This window comes from Metopolophium dirhodum, chromosome 1 (genome assembly GCF_019925205.1).
Source record: "Metopolophium dirhodum isolate CAU chromosome 1, ASM1992520v1, whole genome shotgun sequence".
In the NCBI taxonomy this organism is placed as follows: domain Eukaryota; kingdom Metazoa; phylum Arthropoda; class Insecta; order Hemiptera; family Aphididae; genus Metopolophium; species Metopolophium dirhodum.
The window spans coordinates 61,724,306-61,744,209 of NC_083560.1; the positions used below are offsets into that span (position 1 = coordinate 61,724,306).

General features: G+C 34.7%; 1 protein-coding gene across 1 annotated transcript in view; it reads right to left on the bottom strand.

The window, feature by feature from the left end:
- The window catches only part of LOC132933977 (SLIT and NTRK-like protein 5), a 37,590-nt gene extending 17,916 nt beyond the window's left edge, over positions 1–19,674 (bottom strand). Inside the window, exon 1 of the mRNA XM_061000252.1 lies at positions 19,164–19,674. The gene's annotated coding sequence lies outside the window, so the exon portion shown is untranslated. The remainder of the gene's footprint in view (positions 1–19,163) is intronic.
- Between the last annotated feature and the right edge of the window lie 230 nt (positions 19,675–19,904).

Here is a 19,904-nt window from a genome sequence, read left to right on the forward strand (position 1 = left end):
ATAATGTGTACACATAATGCACTACGAGTTTATGCAATTTTACGACTATCGACAGGTGTTGCGCAATATAATGGAGAAAAAACGTTTCGTTGACTTATAAATTAACGCTGTTTTACGAGTGATCCTAAATTTATTTCACCATTACATAGATAACTCTATGTGATTTTGGGTTGACGAAACAGCTTATGATATTATTATGCTTTCTTGTTGATTTACGAAAGCCATATCGTGTATCAGTGTACACAGTACACACTATACATACACACACACACACACACACACACACACACACACACACACACACGAGATAACGTAACGGGCACACATATTATACGAATTTAAAAAGAAAAACGATAGGGCCAAAGTGAATCGACCTTGTAGGTGCGTTTAATGTCGTCAACGCGTTGAAGTCGGTCAACCTCGAAATTGGTTATCGTAGGTGAGAGGAAAAAGTGAACATTGAGGATTATAGGTAGTAATAATAATAATAGTCGTCCCGACGTGTAATATAATATTACAATAATAGAGTGTTTGATGAAAAACTGTTGGCGTTATATGGGACATATAACATATACACCTACATATATTTTTATTTTTTTTTTATCAAACAACTATCCAATAATAATAAACATTTTAAAATTATATGTTAATGCTGGTCAATAATTTATCGATCTGATTCAATAACAGACTAATTATTATAAATAGGTACACGTCGTAAAATGTGCGCACGGCACGGTGTTATGTAATATTATTGTAATATCGTTATAGGTACGTATTACGAGTTGACGGTAAAGTTCTATATTTTATTTTGTTTTGTTTTTTTTTTTGTTTACCGACTTTCGCAAGGCATAATTTTCATGAAAACATCATGCCTGCTAGGAAAGTTTTCTTTTCGCTTCACGGTGGCGGCAGGAAGCGACGATGACAACGACGACGAGAGAGCGAGAAAAAAACATTCGAGATTACTACGGTTTTAAAACGGGATGAATAATGGTTTTTAATTGTTTTTTAATAGTTTGAGCGTCGCAAATGTTTTGTAAAAGCCGTTTGTTATTTATTTTTCGTCCCACTCGAGAATAATAATAATAATATGATGATGATGATGGTGATGATAATGATGATAATATATGAATGTAATGAATGAATATTACATCCATCATCGTACCACGACACCATTATTATATTAATGTGTCTAACGTCATTTTTTAAAGTCGTCCATACGTTGTCAAGTAGATTTTGCATAGGCGTTTTTCAGAAAGGATATTAGGTAGGTTTCGCCCTTCGAAACACGTCGTCGTCAATACGATGTTCGTTTTGTTTGGAAAAAAAAATAATATATTTATATTATTTTGTTCCACAACGTTTTAATTATAATACTTTTTAAACATTCAGTCGTCAAGATGACGAAACGGCGTGTTACACCATGTTACGTTTACTACACACTCTGCATAATAATATTTCTTAAGAATTTTGATTGGTTTTAATTTAAACACATCGAATAAATTCTAATAAATATGTAAATATTAAAATGTTTTATTAATTTTTTTTTCCACTCTATATACCTACGCCCATGTTAATGACGTGTTTAGACGTATAAAAATTCCACAACGCAACCGTACGCATTGCAGTGTATTCAGTTATAGGTACAATAATTAAATTATTTTAATTAACTGCCTACACGACGTAAATAAAATAGCGAGCTGGATGCATATACAGATTTTCAAGGGAAAACAAAATGCTAAATCAGTAAATCACTACAGAGAATACGCCTGCGGGAATACAATACAATTTCATGCGCGATTTGAAATAAAATATTGACAAAATTAGTTTAATTTTTATTTCTTGTCGACAGCGCAAAAAACGAGTAGACAATCGAAAAGAATGTACCGAAGAATGCGGTTATTAAAACCTAATGGAATTTTACGGTTCACGACTTTTGCGGCGTTTATAAGCGTTTGTCCAAATTGATCTATAGAACTGCTGGCTCGCAAAAACTTCGGCAAGTTTGCTTCTTTTGACTGGTATTAGTTTTAAAACTTTCCGCCCAGAAATTCGAGAGGAGATTACCGCTTTTAGAAAACTGTCGTTTATCCAATAATTTCGTTATATTGGCGGAGCTTTAGCTGCGGATCGAGCCATGTATTTTTAAATAATGTGAATATAATATAAATAAATATACAGGATGCGCTACCCGAATATTGCGTTTGCTGCACGTTTTCCCTCGTCGAGTTTATGGAAAAACGGAAAATCACAGTATTGTGCCTCCTGTACACGCATGTCTTATACGCTGGGGCGTACGACGTCGTCGTTATCGTTCTTTGCTGAATACGTGTGAAACGACCAAAATAGTAGTAAGTAGTTGCTGCGAGCCGAAGTAATTTCCCGGTTTATTTTTTTCTCTCGTCTCTGTGGTTTTTTTTTTCTCAAGCCCTCCTCCAAACAGTTGAAACGTTCCGACGCGAAACAAAATCCGTCCAAGGCGCGCTGCTGTTGGACGTTTACCAAATGTTCGATCCCCTATGCGGTTATTTTTTTCACCGGTCCGAATTAACGCCCAAACAAAAAGACTCTTCCTTTTGTGTGTACGACACCTTTACGAGCGAAATTAAATTTAGACCCGTCAATTATATTTATATATAATATAACATGTGCATTATATATATATATATATATATATACACACACACAATACACATATACACATTACACACTCTCACATATATTATTACACATATCGAGCATTGTTGTCCAATGCCAAGTAGGCGTTTGTACGGGAATATAAAACCTATATAGAAAATACCAGCCAAACACCAGCTGCAAGATTTTGCAGAGATGATTCTATTTTTCACAATCGCGTATTGTTATTATTATTATTTTTATTATTGTTCGGTATAATATGCGCGTATAGATACATGCACATAGGACGCGTTCTATATAAACGCATATTTTTATCGACGTCCCACTGCGTTGATCCATATTATATGTATTATTATTACCTACCTACTGTTTTCATACATTTTATTACTAGTATTATCAGCATTATTATTATTTTTTATCACAATGTATACACAAATATGCATAAGTACGCATAAAACAATGGCGACATAAGCGCGTTAGCTGTATAAAAAAAAACTCAAGTGCGCTCTTCGAATTTAGATAAAAAATTAATATAATATGTATATAATAATATTATAATATTGGATATTATAGATATATAAACGCGTCATGTTTAAACGGGTCACATCAGAAGTTTAGGAACAGCTGACTTAATTCCCCCCTACCCGATTAGCACAGGTGTACACATGACTAGTACGAAATATTAAAACAGCTACATAATACGCGTCTTATATAATAATATCACTCATCGTATCATATTTTTTACGGAAGAGATGGTTCTACCAAAGGTACTCTGCGTATCCATTGTGCATAAATTATAGACAGATATATTATAATATTATATTATGGGAAATGATAACATTTTTTGAATTTCTTTAAGTGGTTGAATAATGAATATTTGACTATTAATATTTTATAAATATTTTATTCTTATGATAAAAAAATATTGTACTATATGATTGCATAAAAATGTTGACTTAATATATTTATAAAGTTTCTGTAAAAGTGTTTTTTGAAAACATATGATTAAAATATCTTGTAAATGTTTTTTATAAAAATAATTTCAAATATATGAACTTTTGGGCCAAAGAATATAAGTAAAATATTTCCTAATTATTTACGCAACTTTTTAGAATATTTTGACGACAATAGGTATTATTTTCCTGAAAATATTTTTACCATAGTTGGGAAATATTTTTATGCTGTATGGGCTCTGTCCCAAATATTATATATTTATACACGATAATATGCAGTATGCAATATTATACATGTATTTTAAAACGTCGTGCCTGAACGTAATTTAATTTTAAGTATAGTTACGCGCTGTTACGCATAGGTACCTAGGTATCTTCTACAGTGGTATGCGTCGTGAGTCCTACAACTGGTGACGCATAATAAATCCGAGACATATTGTAATTCAACGTGACGAAGCGTGGTGATACGATCGTCTCGCGCCGCAACGTCAATATTTTCCTAGATCGCATAAAAACCTCCGCCGATTAAAATGCCGCCGATACCGATTACCCGGCCGCGTGTATTATAGTCGTCGAGGTGTCGCCGACACGTAGTAAAATAAATTGAAAAATCCTCGTGAACATAATATAATAATATAAGCACCTAATATATTATAATGGTAATAATAATATGCACGATAAACGTCTATAATAATACCACGATAAATGTATTTTTTTTAGTATTATGTTTATTCTGCAACATCACAAATTACACTCATAAACTTCATGATCGGTTTATTATTATATCAAATTAATATCATGTTTACTTGATTGAAATACACCGTTCTCCCAATTAGTTGTATCTATACAAAAAAAAAAAAAAAAATGGAAAAACGACTGCACAATAAAGATAGAGACAAAAACAATTATATTTATATAATATAATATAAACAATACTATTTCATGAAATTGAATAAAAACAATTAAATTGAATCTCAAATAAACTTATAACTGCATTTTTTTTTTTGTAAAAAATAATATTATATAGTTTAGTACTTGGGTCCAACACATCAGCTGTACCTATACCGATATAGCTGTTTTAACAGACAGTTAAATATTATCATCATAATATATATCTTAATAATATTATTTCTCCATTATAATATAATATAATTAATATTTAATGCAAACACTGATTATAGACAGATACCTAAAACGACTGTTTTGAATTCGTAATACTCTTCGTGGGACAACCTGTTTGGCAGAATATTGGCTGTATACAACCTAATATAATATTATACGAACGCTTCGTTGTACGATCAAGACGCATCCGTGCACACATTACACCGCTATTATTACTCATTACTAATCATATGTACTTACAGTAGTACTACAGCAAAGGTAATAACATTTCGGTGCGTTTACCTAGGTACGTACCTACATTGATATACCTAGTGATATAACAATATTGTTATACTACATCAAAATTGTGAGCGCAAGTGTACGCGTAACAATCGTCCGATGATCAGAATCAAACTCGACGATCGCGATCAGTTATACAGAACACGATTTTTTCACGCATTCGGACGACGACATTCACCAAACGTATATAGGTACAATTATTATTGCAGAATGCATTCCGAATGCGGATATATAATAATATGTATAGTATAATATCCACGTTCGGACCGAGTTCAATCATCGCGGATAGGAAATCGGTACACGCAAGATACCTTGTTCGCTGAATATATTTTAGGTAGGTACATAAGAATCATATACCTGGCTGCGCACGAGCAATTCGAAGATATCGCGCTTCAACCCGACCAGCTGCAGTTATATAACCGTATGCGAGGGGCCACATCATAAACGACGATTAATAATAAATCGGCACGAAGAGCCGCAATAATAATTTAACTATTAAAAAGCTAATTTAAAAAAAAAAATAATAATAATAATAAATACAGTAATAATAATAAATTGTCATTATATATACCCACGCCGCGGCTGTATAATGCGTACTGCGGATCAAAACCCAATTAGAGTGCGCACATTATACTATTTTATGCATTATGGAAATAATTATGACGGGACAGTTTTTAAAACTAGCTCGAGCACACACCATGGTTATAATAATGCATACGCGCGCTGTGTGTGCATTACGCTATATATTATATTATTATTATTAACGCGGTCGCAAATGCCGCAGCCAAACCGATAAATCGTCCGAAACGGGTCTCGGCGATATATAATACACGCGGCAGTATATCATTGCGGCGTACGCACAAAAAATTGATATCGAAAATAATATTATAATCATAATATATATTATATATCTGTATTAAATATTACACTATATGTACCTCCACCGGTGCATCGCGGTCGCTACGTAGTTTCAGTTGTTGTACTACTATCGTATAACATACCTCCTCCTATATACATAATATTATTATACTGTTGTAACTCGTAATACACAAGTCGACTCCGTCTCGAGTCGAAAACGGGTTGTGCGCACTCGCGGTGTACACGGAATGATATTACACGTCGCATGTATTATAATTTATAATATATCGTAAAATTATTACGTCGACCGTGTAGTTGTTGTACCACACGGGAAAAAAATCACGTGCGTTATATAATGCGGTGTAATGATATTCGATGGTAACAAAAAAAAAAAAATAAAAAAAAAAATAACAATAATGATAGATGGACGTAAATATACGAAATAATATTATAATAATATTATAACGCCACGTTGACGATCTGTGGCGAATTATATTATTATTACGATTCCGGTGCAAGGACCGAACTCGGCTCGAGCGAACGCCGCCGCCGCTGTTACCACGCATACCCGCCCATGTGGTAGTTTCGTGCGCGCCCTGCAGATCGATATTGTACGGTGTTATTATTATTATATACATAATATACGCGGCACAGAGAAGACGTCCTCGCATATTTTATATTTACATGACATACACACGCGTGTATAATATATTATTGTATTATATATGCACACACACACACACACACACACATCCCATACGTCGCCCGTATATACCGTGGTCCGGGTGCAGGTTGTACTAGGCTCAGCGAATATATAGTACCTATGTAACCACCCGACCGGCGGCGGAAGTGCGCGGTATACGGTTACAGAAATCGGGCGGACGGTTGCGGGTTCTGCAGTGTAATAATAGTAATAATAATAATAATAACAAGCGCATCGCACACGGAGAATATTACAGACAGCGGCCGTCGGTCCGGGACGAAGACGACGAAAACTCGACAAAATCGGATAGTTCGATTTTCCACCGCGGTCAAAATATATAATATACTGTAGGTAATTACATGATAAAATATATGGACATATCAATCGTACGAATATATTTTCGATACACAACGTCATAACGATGACGTAATGTATTATACGAATTATTAGGTTTTTGGAAGCAAACGTCTGGCAAACTTTTGTGTGTACATATAATATCATCACAATAATATAACATAATAATATATTACTATGACCGCGGACCGCGGTGGCACGCTGCGCCGCATTAAATATCGCACGGAAAGCGAAACGTTCACTTTGGCTGACACTTTTCACGGCCGACCGCCGTGCGAAAGCCAACGCTGCCGGACGGAAAGTGTTATTTTCACTCTCATCCAAAACGACGATGCTGCAGTGATCCTGAAGGGTGATGGGGTGTAGGGGCGCTCGGTCGGTGGTAGGTCTTACGCGTATGACAGATATAAAGTGACATCCGTACACGGTGGAGTAGTATTGTATTCTCGTGCGCGCACTTACTATACACACATACGGACACTACAGAAAAGCTCGTGCCCGGATCGAATATAATATATTATATGCATAGGTATTATACGTATGTTCACCCGCCGCAGAAGCGAGCGGTTCAGCGTTAACCCTTCGCGCGAACGATATTTCTGGCTATATTACTGTTACGTGGCGCAGGGAGGGGCTGGGCTTCATTTTTATCCGTCCCGAATATTCTCGTCCTCCGCCTCTGCTTTTCCGTGTCAAAACGAGCAGCATACATGCCCTACGCCGTTATATCATATACGTACATAATATAATGCACACATTATGATGCACGCCGTAATATTTTATGCACATATAGGTGTGACGGGCGAGCCGCGCACGCGATTTCATATTATATGATATTAACCCTGCGGAAGGGGTGTCCCGAAAATCCTTCATGTCAAAATGTAAAAGCCACTTTTTATCTGTAAATACGCGCACCGCAAGGCGCGTGTATAGTAGGCATATCATCATAACATGTCGAAATTCGTGACGCCGACGATCGGCTAGTGTTTTACCTATAACATATAACTATATGCACACAATGTAATATATTATTTATACAACGCGTGCACACTACACCACACACACACACGAGATAATATTATTATAATATCGTACACGCGTATCGCATTTACGCGGTGTACACTTTGGGGTTACTCGTGTAAGCGCTGTTCGCGAATACCTACCTATGATATATGCCGGTGCGGTTATCTAATGTGGACCATACATAATATACCTAGGTAATAATACGAAACGCGGGGCGTATAGGTCGAGCGGAAATCGTGAGCGCACGCCGCACGTACCCGTCGAGACGTTTAAGCGATGATTTTCACGAGTATAATGCCTAATAATTATTGCCATCGCGTACATTTATATTATTATTATACGCTCGTACGGCATGACATAACGCACAGACAAAAATGCATATAGGTACCCATGCACAATATATATGAGCGGGACATTCGATTGTTTGCAGTATAATACACAAACGCATAATATCGTAGAAGGCGATAATTACGGGTTTAGGCCGATTATAATAATATTGTAATGACTGCTGCGGCGGGTTGTCGCCGTCGCCGTTGTGTATAGGGAGTGGCGATTTTCGATAAACGCCGTTCATTCTATAATATGCAACGATGGCCATCACAATAATAATAATAATAATATATTATATGATATGCGAGTGTAATTATATCTATTATAATGCATATACTATTAACGTGTATGCACATGCGCCGCGATGCGATACCAAAGTCGATAACGTCTACGACAAACGCGGTTACTGTACACGCAGGTCCATATTTAGCGAATTGACAATTTCCCCCAGCGGCACTGCTCGGGGAGCGGCAATATTTTTTTACCATTCTTAGTACAATGTATGCCTATATAGCCATCATAATAAGTATATTATCAAATTGCAAAGAGAAAAAATGTAAAAGACTGAAAATCCTAATTAGGTAGGTGTACTGTTAAAATTTAAAACCACTTTTACGGCAGTTTGTTTGTTGCTCCCGGCGTCGACTTTTCTAAATACCCGTGGCCCTGACTACACCGAGTGCGGTAAAACCGCGTGCCACGCCGACCGCTCTTAGTGCCGCTGTATAGTTAGTGACGGTAAATGGTAATATTATAATATCCGGTGTGTGCGTTTTTGTCAAACCACCCACTCACGAGCTATAAAAGAATTGCTGACCACGGTGGTGATTTTAAAAACTCTGACGTGAACGCGTTGATGGGTCACAGTAAAAATAATATTGTTACTGGCCTGTATAGCATGTTTATCGGGCGCGTAAAACGAAAAAAAAGATAATTTCTATTGATAAGAAATGTATTAAATATTAATTGGACTCAGCGTTTTGTAGGTCAATACACTTGAAATTTCTCTCCTAGAATAACGTTACGGGTAACGTGGGTTTTACTATAATAATATAGTCTTACATTTTCGATATTGTTAGGTAATCACTTTGTGGTATTCATATTTTGAAGCAAAAAGGTTCATCAACCTGTTGTGAAAACCACATAAGTATACGATCGATATGACTTAGGATTTGCTTAAAATATATGGGATGCGTATAGGATTCGTACTTGGGTAGTATTTTCAAGCAGAAATGTTTCATTATTTTCAAATGTTATGAGAATAAATGAAAAAGAAACAGAAAATAACGATTATGGGGAGGTTATTATCTCTCTTCAGAATAATTTTTAAATGGCCTAATTTAAAAATCATTTAAAATTAAATTGTACAATACACAACACTCCGTCCCCCGTGGCAGCTCTATTCTGCGCTGAAGTGAGAATAAAAAAGACGCGCCAATGTCAGATCTTTGTATCATATCGTGTAATTTTTTATTTTTTTATACTTAAAACAACTGTCATATTTATAAATTGTTAAATTAATTTTGATCGTTACTCGAATCCTATGTAAAGTTTTTAAGACGTTAAAATACAAAAAAATTAAAAATAGGGGTATTGTTTGATGTGAAGTATAATATTATTTAAGTTAAGTTAATAATGCAATTGATAACCATTAAAATAGGGATAATACGCGAGGGTAGTCGATGACCCGTTTTAAGTGCAATTGGTAGGTTCAATAATTTTTTTTTAGTGACGAGAGTATTGATACAAAAAAAAGGTTAATTAGAGGAGGCAGCTGGAATACACCCGTTTTATCCCGAGGTTGTTTTAAGAGACTGTACAAAGATGACAACAACAATAAATAATGGTTAATAATCAGACGACTCAGTACGAAAGAACAACGTTTTAATAATATATATAATAAATTATACATAGGTAGTATACGCTGACCGTCGACACAACCATCAACAATAAGCGATATAAACCCGATTATAACTTCATGGTTGGTGTGAGTGGGGGAGTGGAATGGTTGGTCTTTAATTATATTTATATCCCGTGAAGCAGGTTATTATTAATTATTATTATACGGTATTATATTAACTGCAGAAAAAAATTAAGCGCTAATTCGGAACGATGTTTCATCGTGAAAAGCGACTAAGTGTACACAATTAATTATCTTGGCAAAACCGTTAACCAAAATAATAATAATTTAACGTCACATCGGTAAAATATCATAGAAAATAAATATTACGATAAACAATATTCAAACGTATTACAGAATATTAATAATAATATCATAATATAACATAAGTATTATTATATTTTTCATTGTGGGCGGAATGACTGGGATGGTGGCGTTTTCGGTGTTGGTGGCGTCAGCGGCGTACCTTTAGGTATTTAATCAACAATCAATTTAGACGGCGCGGGGCGGGTACACTGGTGAAAACAGACGACGTTGTCCCGACAAATTTGATTTACTTGAAACGCGTCCGCGTTCGCCGTCGCTGATTAAAAGCGATATTTATTTTAGCCTGCAGTGCACAATGGGAGGGTGGGAGATCGGGCGAAGTTTTTGATATATTTTCCGAGGAAAAATCTGCTTTGAGAAATTAATTAATGCCACCACACGGTCCGCGGTCTTGTATTATTGCATCCGATCATAGGCCCCACTGTACACACTTAGTGGCCGATCGCGTATGTACACTTCATAATCTCGTGTATGTACACGAATATAATATACGCACACAACCATCAAGTTGTTGATTACTGCCTATAATATGTGTGTGCGGGTGTGTGCGAGGGGAGTTTTAAGCAGCTGCAGCGGAGAATGACAAAGAGGCGGTGTAGGAGTAGACGCTGTGTATATAATTATTTGTTCCCTGCGCGCACACATTTTTGTGGGACATTACACGCGACGTCATAAAGGCTTTCCGCAGAACCGAGTTTATTCCGTCCGTCGTTTTTAAGTCGTTCGCCGCTCCGCCACCGCTCCTTTCGTCCCGCGGCCTAACAACGGCAGCACGTGACATTTTTCACTACCCATTTTAATACTATACATACACGTCATAATAATAATAATAACAAGAGTTTATTTTATACTCACTGCACGCGTTTACCTACCGTATGCGTTTATACAATGATATGCAAAATAATAGTAAAACATATTATGATATTAGAGTAGGTAAATAATACAGTGTAATATTATAACACGATAAGGTAAAGCGCGCAGTAGTGTCGCGTAATCCAAACGGAATTTTTCGCGTGGATTCCACGACTCTGCGGCGTGCAGTAGGTATATTATAATAATAATATTGTGATAGCGGGATAAACGCGAAAGCGCACCACGACGACCGCCGTGGCGAGAAACGTTTTTAATATTCGTCAAATTCGTGTTATAACGCACGCGGGTACAACTGGGTGGAGGAAACGACCCGAAACGTGATTAAAAAAAATTTAAGTTAAATGAGGTGCGACGGCGACGACAACGCAGTAGTCTAAAAGTTTTAGTGAAAAGAAAAATTAAAAAAAAAAAATGACTACCCAGAGCCATAAAGCGGCGGTCTAACTTTTTAAACGCAAACTCAAAGGTTTCGCATTACTTATTTATATGTACATTATAATGCACGCCGCCCCGTGGATTATGTCCGTATTTCGTTTAAAACAAAGAGCGCATCATAATATTGTCGTAACCGCCGTCATCCGCGGCTTTTAGTTTTCGAGTAGGTATACGATCGAAAATTTCGACAGTAAACGATCCGGTGATCGGATCCGAGGATTGTTATCTATGATGGTAAGTAAATGACGCATGCACCTACGATCTGCATCCACACGGACGGCTCCATACGGGTACCTATATAATATTGTTATACGTGCGAAGGTCGCCGCACCCGAGTCGATAACGTTTCCTGCAGGATTTTCTAAAGGACCGGAAAAAAGGGTTGGTGGGGTTCGCCCCGGCACCGTAACTACATATAATATCGTTTACCGAAATGTGAAAATAATTTTTTACCAAACTCCGCGTTTACCGAATGGGATTCCCGAACATGGTTATAAGAACACGGCAGAGAGTGATAGAGAGCCGGTCCGGCGGCGGCGTTAAGGTCGGTCCCTCGGGTGTCGTTCAGCACTAGCCCAGAGCCACTAAAGCGGCCATCTTTTTATTTTTTAATGGACTTTATACATTTTTCATCGGTATATTCGGTACTTACGCAATTACACATGTTTTCTTTATAGTGGACGCGGCTGGACGGCGGTTGCGTGTGATGCCGAACCGAAATTGGTTTGTGCAATTTTTGCAAATACGACACGAGGTGCGGTTACATTACGAGATATATAAAAATATCTTTAGATATAATAATATCTTAAATTCTTAAAATTTCTATTTAGAACAAATAACGCGAACAAATTGCGCGATAAACTATTATTGAGTGATTAGATATTGAAATAACTGCATGACTGTACGAAAATCGTTACAAAATAACGCAAAGTAATCACGCCCGTATAGTATTATAATCATTATCAATTTAATATGGATGTTCATATTTCAACAATTTTAACTATTCGCATTCCTTGGATTTATGTGGTTTTATTTTACAATCATTTATTCGAGTGTATTATATTATACACGTCAACTATCTGTGTATTATATGATAGAATAGAAGACATGTCATAAAAGCGCATAAAACACCCGGGTGGCTTGTATTTTTCTTAGTATAATATTTTGGACATTTGGTTTTAATACTCAAAAGTTCTCTACAGCCAGCTTCAATTTTTTCCTACATTCCTGGTAAAATGTTTATTCGGTCAAATACTTTTAAAACTCAATAACGTCTAAGCTGGGTTCGAAAGTTTGGAGCTAACCGCTGTCACACACATCCTTTGCAGTAAGCTCGCACTGCACAACCTTCTCTCTGATATATACGGGCGTTAAACTTCAAAACATATTCTATCTCAGACACACACATTTGTATTATACATAATTTAAATGTATTTATGTGAAATTAAATTAAAAGTGTTTTTTTTTGTTTTACTAAAAGTTATATAATATAAGTTATAATATAAAATTATGCGGTCCAATGTAGAAAATATATTAGATAAAAATATGTAGGTATTGAAATCGGTGTTACGATTTTTTACAGTAATAGGTACGTATTATTAATAGTGTAAAATATGAAAATAAATCCGTCGGTAACGTCAAAACGTAAAATCCAAGAGCATATCAATAATAAACAGAAGGTTTTGTTAACCGGACCATTAACCAATGGCCAAAAAATGCCATTGTTCTATTTAAATTCGCAATATATTTAAAACATAATAATCGCCCCGGAGGGGATTAGTCGACCCTAAATCACGTGAATTATTGTATTTACGCCCTCATAACTAAAAAACACACACACGCACCCTCATATACACATACACCATCAAATACACATATTTATTATATTAATAATGTTATATATTTTATCATAGCCCCTTGTGATTTGTATTGTCCATCATATTATACGTAAGTGTATATTATATATTATGTAGTTGTCTTTCTAAAAATTTCTATTGTGTACAAGCAGCAGCAAAATGTAAGTTTTCATAACCTTTTCCAGAAATTTTTTTCACATTTTTTTGTTATATTAATTACCCTTCGCGCGCAGAGTTCAAAGCGAGACCTTCTTTTGTATATATTATTTCTAAGTGAAGGAACGCAAGTGTAATTTTTTTAGCTTTTTTTTTATTTCGTTGTGCACTTAACGCGTTCTCTGTAAAATGACGGTAAACGGCGGCGTGTGTGTGTGTGCGTGTTTATATATACATATGTTTCTGTGTAGTTGTCATTGTATATATAGTCATCGTTAAATTTTACGGTAATTATAAAATATTTACATAATTCAAGAGTACTGTGCAGCTATACACACACGCACACACACGGATACACAAAATATAACATGTGATGTTCCTTTTTAAAATGTTTAATAATACATCACATTTTTTTTTTTGTTGTTGAACAATTAATGAGTTTTAATTATTCTTTCTATATCTCCACGCCGAAGGGGGTGAATGGTAGATTTTGGTCGTCCTCGGAAATTTTCTAGAACACCCGCATTTCACTACACGCAACAGACATAATTTATATTTCACGTTGCCATTGGATACTATACATGGGATACGTAGGGCAAGATTTTCGGCAAACCCCTATTTCGGACACTGAACACACGACTCTATAGGATATTATGTTGCGGGTGAGTTGTATATGCTCTTTGCTATCCGATCAGCCAAGCTCCATTAATACCAGCGTGCAAAACGTCACCCAAAGGCTACGAGGCTACTTTCAACGACCATTTTTCAAAATAAAGAATGAAATAGTGAAAAAAAAATCAATGAGGATAATATAAAGTAAGCTACCCCTAAAAACACGAAGGGATACCAAGTCCTGTACCATATTTTGTAAATATCACGTTTTTGTTTACAGATATTAGCATAAACAAGTAAGTTGAATCATGACTTTAATCAAAACTTAGAATCTTGACTTTCAAGTATATATATACGTTTTAATTTTACTATAGAATACACAGCCGTTGAATAATGTGCAAGACTTTCATTAGTGCTTACTGTAGCGATTAATTTATGAAAATAAAAAATCGTGACATGTTATATGATTAATAATAAAATATTTTATAATCATAAAATATAATATTATACAAATGCTCACATTTTAACCTAATATGCATTTGGTATGCTTATTTCAAACTCCGAGCTCACTGACATTGAGTATATATACATCGTCTGTCAAATACAGAGTCAAAGATATATTTTCGAGTGTACGAACTATTGTATTTATACGTCAAGAATAATTTAATTTTGAATGCATGGAAGAGAAAGTTCAAAGTTTCGATATAAACAAGTTTAAGTGACGAGCAATTTAGTAAGCATGTAAACATATTGTTCAGTAAACTTGTAATCTCTATAGTAGGTATAGTAAAAACTACAACTTTCTGTCAATCTAGAAAAGATGAAATCTACATTTTGAGTCAATTTTATTTCTAAAGAAGCACAAAATACCATCATTTTAAAAGTAATTAACAATTATTAAAATATAAGATATAATAATAATCATAACACAATTTTTTTTTAACAAAGCTATATACATCCCTGTGTACATTTTGTATACAAATATTATTAACATTCAACAGTTTAGCATACGATTGACGATACTGATATATGTGTTACTTGAAACAATTTGATTTATTGTGTTATAACATTGAATTACTGAATAATAGGAAACTTGCGTATGTGTACGGTAATTGTATCTGTCAGATGGAAATGGCTCGATAACCAAAATGTTATTAAATTACGAGTTTGTGATGTTGGGAATGACAGTATTAATGGATTATGTACTGGCTATGACCATAAACCGAATATCGATGTAATTAATTTCTCAGATTATGTTTAATATTGAACTTGCTGTTGCTGTATATACAAATTGAATAATTGCATTGCGCCCTAATGAAAGATAATACGTTTAGTCTGTTGTAATATTTTACAACGTTGGTCTTTGGCACGGAAATAATTATTCAAAGATAAAAAAGAATGTCATTTATTTACAAAAAATCGAATTGGCTGGCAGATTAACGAATAACGATTATTTAATTTTAAAACCTAAATTAATGTGGTAAGAAAGTACAGTATAATAATAGTAATAAACAATAACACCTATAATATATAACTACTATTATAATATGTATATACCCATACATATTATAATAGTAGTTACATAGGTTAGGTTAGATAAAAAAAGGCTATGTACTGGCAAATAATACCCGATAGAGTGGTAAACATTTATAAGCAAAAGACGTACTTCACAATTTTAATGGAATTTAGATACTTCATTGGTTCGCCAATTCGATGCTATCATACTAATAGCACAACAATATCGTCAGTAACACTATACAGATACATAGTTTATATACATATATTGCATAAGAATGCCCTTGAGATCACTGCGTCGGGCCACAGTTGTACATATCAACACTATATTGGTTTTTCGCAAAAATGGTTCATATACACATTTTGCAACAAAGTACATCTCACAAAAAGGTATTTAAAGTCCGACGAATCCTTTATATATACCAACAGTGCTGCAGGTTCCTCATGGGATCTGGGTCACTATATTATGAGCTATATTCTAGAGTCCACTGAGGCATACGCACAACAAAACCTAATATGTTACGACCGTTGTACAAAATATATATAGGTACCTAACCTATACTGCATTAATGACTCTGCCTCTAGTGTATTCCCAGCTGATAGCTGTATACGTGCTTTTTGTTTTGTTTGTTAATACCGTTTTAGCTTTATATACGTATACAGTCCCAGGGAACACACTACGCCACAGTCAGTGCTATAGGGAATTTTTCTGGACATAGATATCAGCATCTACTTGTCCTCGAATGTAATTAATTTAGTGTTATATGACCAAAGTTAATGACAAAAATAATAATAATAATAATAATAATAATAATAATAACAAAAATAATAATAATAATAACAATAATAATAATAATAATAATAATAATACCTATAGATTTTTTTTTGGTTAGTGTGTATATGTTTTTAATTTTATTTTTAATTGGATAGGTATGCATACTTTTTTTGGTTACAGTTTGTGGTCAATCGCCCGTATTATAACCGGATTTCCAAGATATCGGACGTGACGAGAACCAAAGTGAACTTGCCTCTCAACTACCATATTATCATCTCATAATTTCACACACTGGACCGAACGTTGGGCAATAATACTTAATAACTTTGAATAGATCGAAAAAAACGTTGTGCCTACGACTACTAGAGGTCGTATGTATATATTATGATATACATACATGCACGAGAATATTATTATGTAAAATCAATTTCGAATAACCATAAAACTATATTATCGATTTCATAATAACAAAGCATCATCTTTTGGTTATTATGTAGGACGACATGAATTGTATAGATTAAAATAAATAATACTATTATTGTAGACTATGGCTGGAAAAGGGAGCGATTTTTCGAAAGGAATCGGTTTCGTAAAACTCTTTCAGAACGTTTTCAATAAATAAAAATAATAATAATAAATAAGTAAAAAAAAATGTACGGGTAGGTAAACCACTATATTCGTAGTTTATATCCATTTTACGCACCCCCGGGACATGGAGATACCCAATTTTCGTTCGTTCTCACAGATATTTCAGTGAAATACTAAAATCGGTTTAGCCAAACAAAATGTATGCGATGGTTTTATACTAGGATCGTATAATATAATACACAAATATAATTTTTTTGCGCATGAAATAAAATAAATACATTTTGTGCTAGTTGGCGATAATAAAACAAATATATAAAATACCGTTGACGCAATAAATCGTGGCAATCAGGAAATACAATATGTACGAGAACAATGCAAAAAAAGATACTCCTACTAGACATGACATTGAACTAAAAATAATCGAATTTTAATTGATTACAAAATATATGATCCAACGTGGAAAATACAGAACGTTTAATTAATCGTGCAAAATGTTCATATATATTTATTGTTAAAAGGTATTAGCAAAACGAGTTTTGATGAAAGCCGATGAAGTTCGTAACACATTTTGTAAATTACTAATCAAGTATTTGTTAACGGAAAACTGTTTAAAATGGACTAATTCAATTCATATCCATATAGTGTTAAACCTTACTTGCAATAATAGAGTTAGAAACAAAAGTTTCTTTAACTATAAATACGAAGAATAACTTATTTGTATTGCGTTTGGGTGTTATTTAATTTCGTAACAAATGCGGACATTTTTTTTACATAAAATATTTATTTTTTCGAAACAATTTATTAAAATTAATTTAATTTCACGGAAACAAAGAAGTTTTTTTTTTAATTTTAACAAATAAAACTTTTTATGACTTTGCTCTTAAACAAATTGTATAATAATATATTGGTGAACCAAAACAATGTCTACATTTTCTATATATCTTGAGTATATTATACAACAGAAGTGCCCACATCAATATTTATTCCATATACATACCTAAAAGTTCTACTCTATATTATAAATGTTTTATGTGTAAAAATATATTTTTTATAAGGTTTTCAATTTTAATCACATTGACTTTGTAATTAAAATCAATCTACTATAAGAACTAGAAAAATTTTAATTTTTTTATAACATTTTGCATCCAAAGTTGAAAAAGTTCCTCAATTTTCAAAAAAAATCCCTTGGTTTTGAAGGCTTGGAATTGTCTTTTTAAATTGTATTTCCGATTGATTGGTTAGCTATAAGCCTATAAATGACTTAGCAGTGTGTATGAAAAGAAGTTAAGACAAACTTATTAATTTTTTTTTACACAATAAAATTAAAATTTTAGATTTTATTCGATAAAGATTTATTTTTCCGGAACATAAATATGTCTCAAAGTCACAAAAACTAGAGTCAGTGAATCATTGTAGTACTTTTTATTTTCTTACTAGTTTAAAAAATGTCATGGAAAGCTTTAATTACGTTCAATTACGAAAAATATTTATTCCAAATAAAACCATGATATTATGTGGAAACTTTTCTTGCAATTATATTTTCGAAGAACATTGAAACGTCTAACCTTTTAAATTAAAATTTTCTCAAAATTTCGTCAAAATGTTCATAAAAACCAATCCCAGTTTTTCTATTTTTTAGAAAAAATGTGTCTAGAAAGTTTATAAATAAAATTTTTCCGAATTATATTATTAATTATACTAATTATAATCACATCAACAAAATATTATAATATTTAATACTTAGATAATATAGGCATATACTATTATTCAAGTTATTCTCATCCACATAAAATTTTTTGCGATGGAAATCTAAAAATTATAGCTTTCTTCTAATGATAATTATAGCAATAAAGGTAGTCGTCCTTACCGTAGTCACACGGAATATGCCCACCAAGAGGCCAATATCTCTTGTCGCGCGATCTTCGATATGTCTTCGCAGGTTCTCCACGACAAATATATTATATTATTATGATAACGGTGCCGAAGGCGGTTTTTGTGGTATATACCGCGCGGATATTAAAATTATAATATGGAAAAATTCGTCGGAAAACGCATGTGGAGTGAAACTCACGTCCTAGTCGGGAGCGAACGAGAGAAAAAAAAATGTACAACAAATTCGATTGGAACGATGTTTTTCAGCGAGCAGAGGCAAAATTCAAAACACCGGTCGACGACGACTACGACGACGATGACGAGTGCGACAACGCTGACGAAGGCGACGACGAGCTTGTGCGGCCGAGCTGACTGAACTGATCGTCGAGCGTACCGTAGCGGTAATGCGCGAGGCGCTCGCGAGAGAGTACGACGACGGCGGCGGCGGCTACCGACAACAACGGCGCGCACACAATCGCGGCGGCGGCGGGCAGATGGACGGTCGGGCGGGCGGTGCAGCGGCAGCAGCTGCCTCGCAACGACGACGACGACGACGGCGCGCGACGGTGGCGGCGGCGGTAACGACGGCGGTTGAAGACGACGGCCGCCGCCGCCGCCTTTCTCCTGGGCTCCGTCGTCGCCGTCGTCGTTACCACTTACCAGTACGCCGTCGAAGCTGTACGGAAAAAAACGCGCCTTCTCCTGGGGGGCTTCGTTAGCCCGCCGCCCGGCAGTG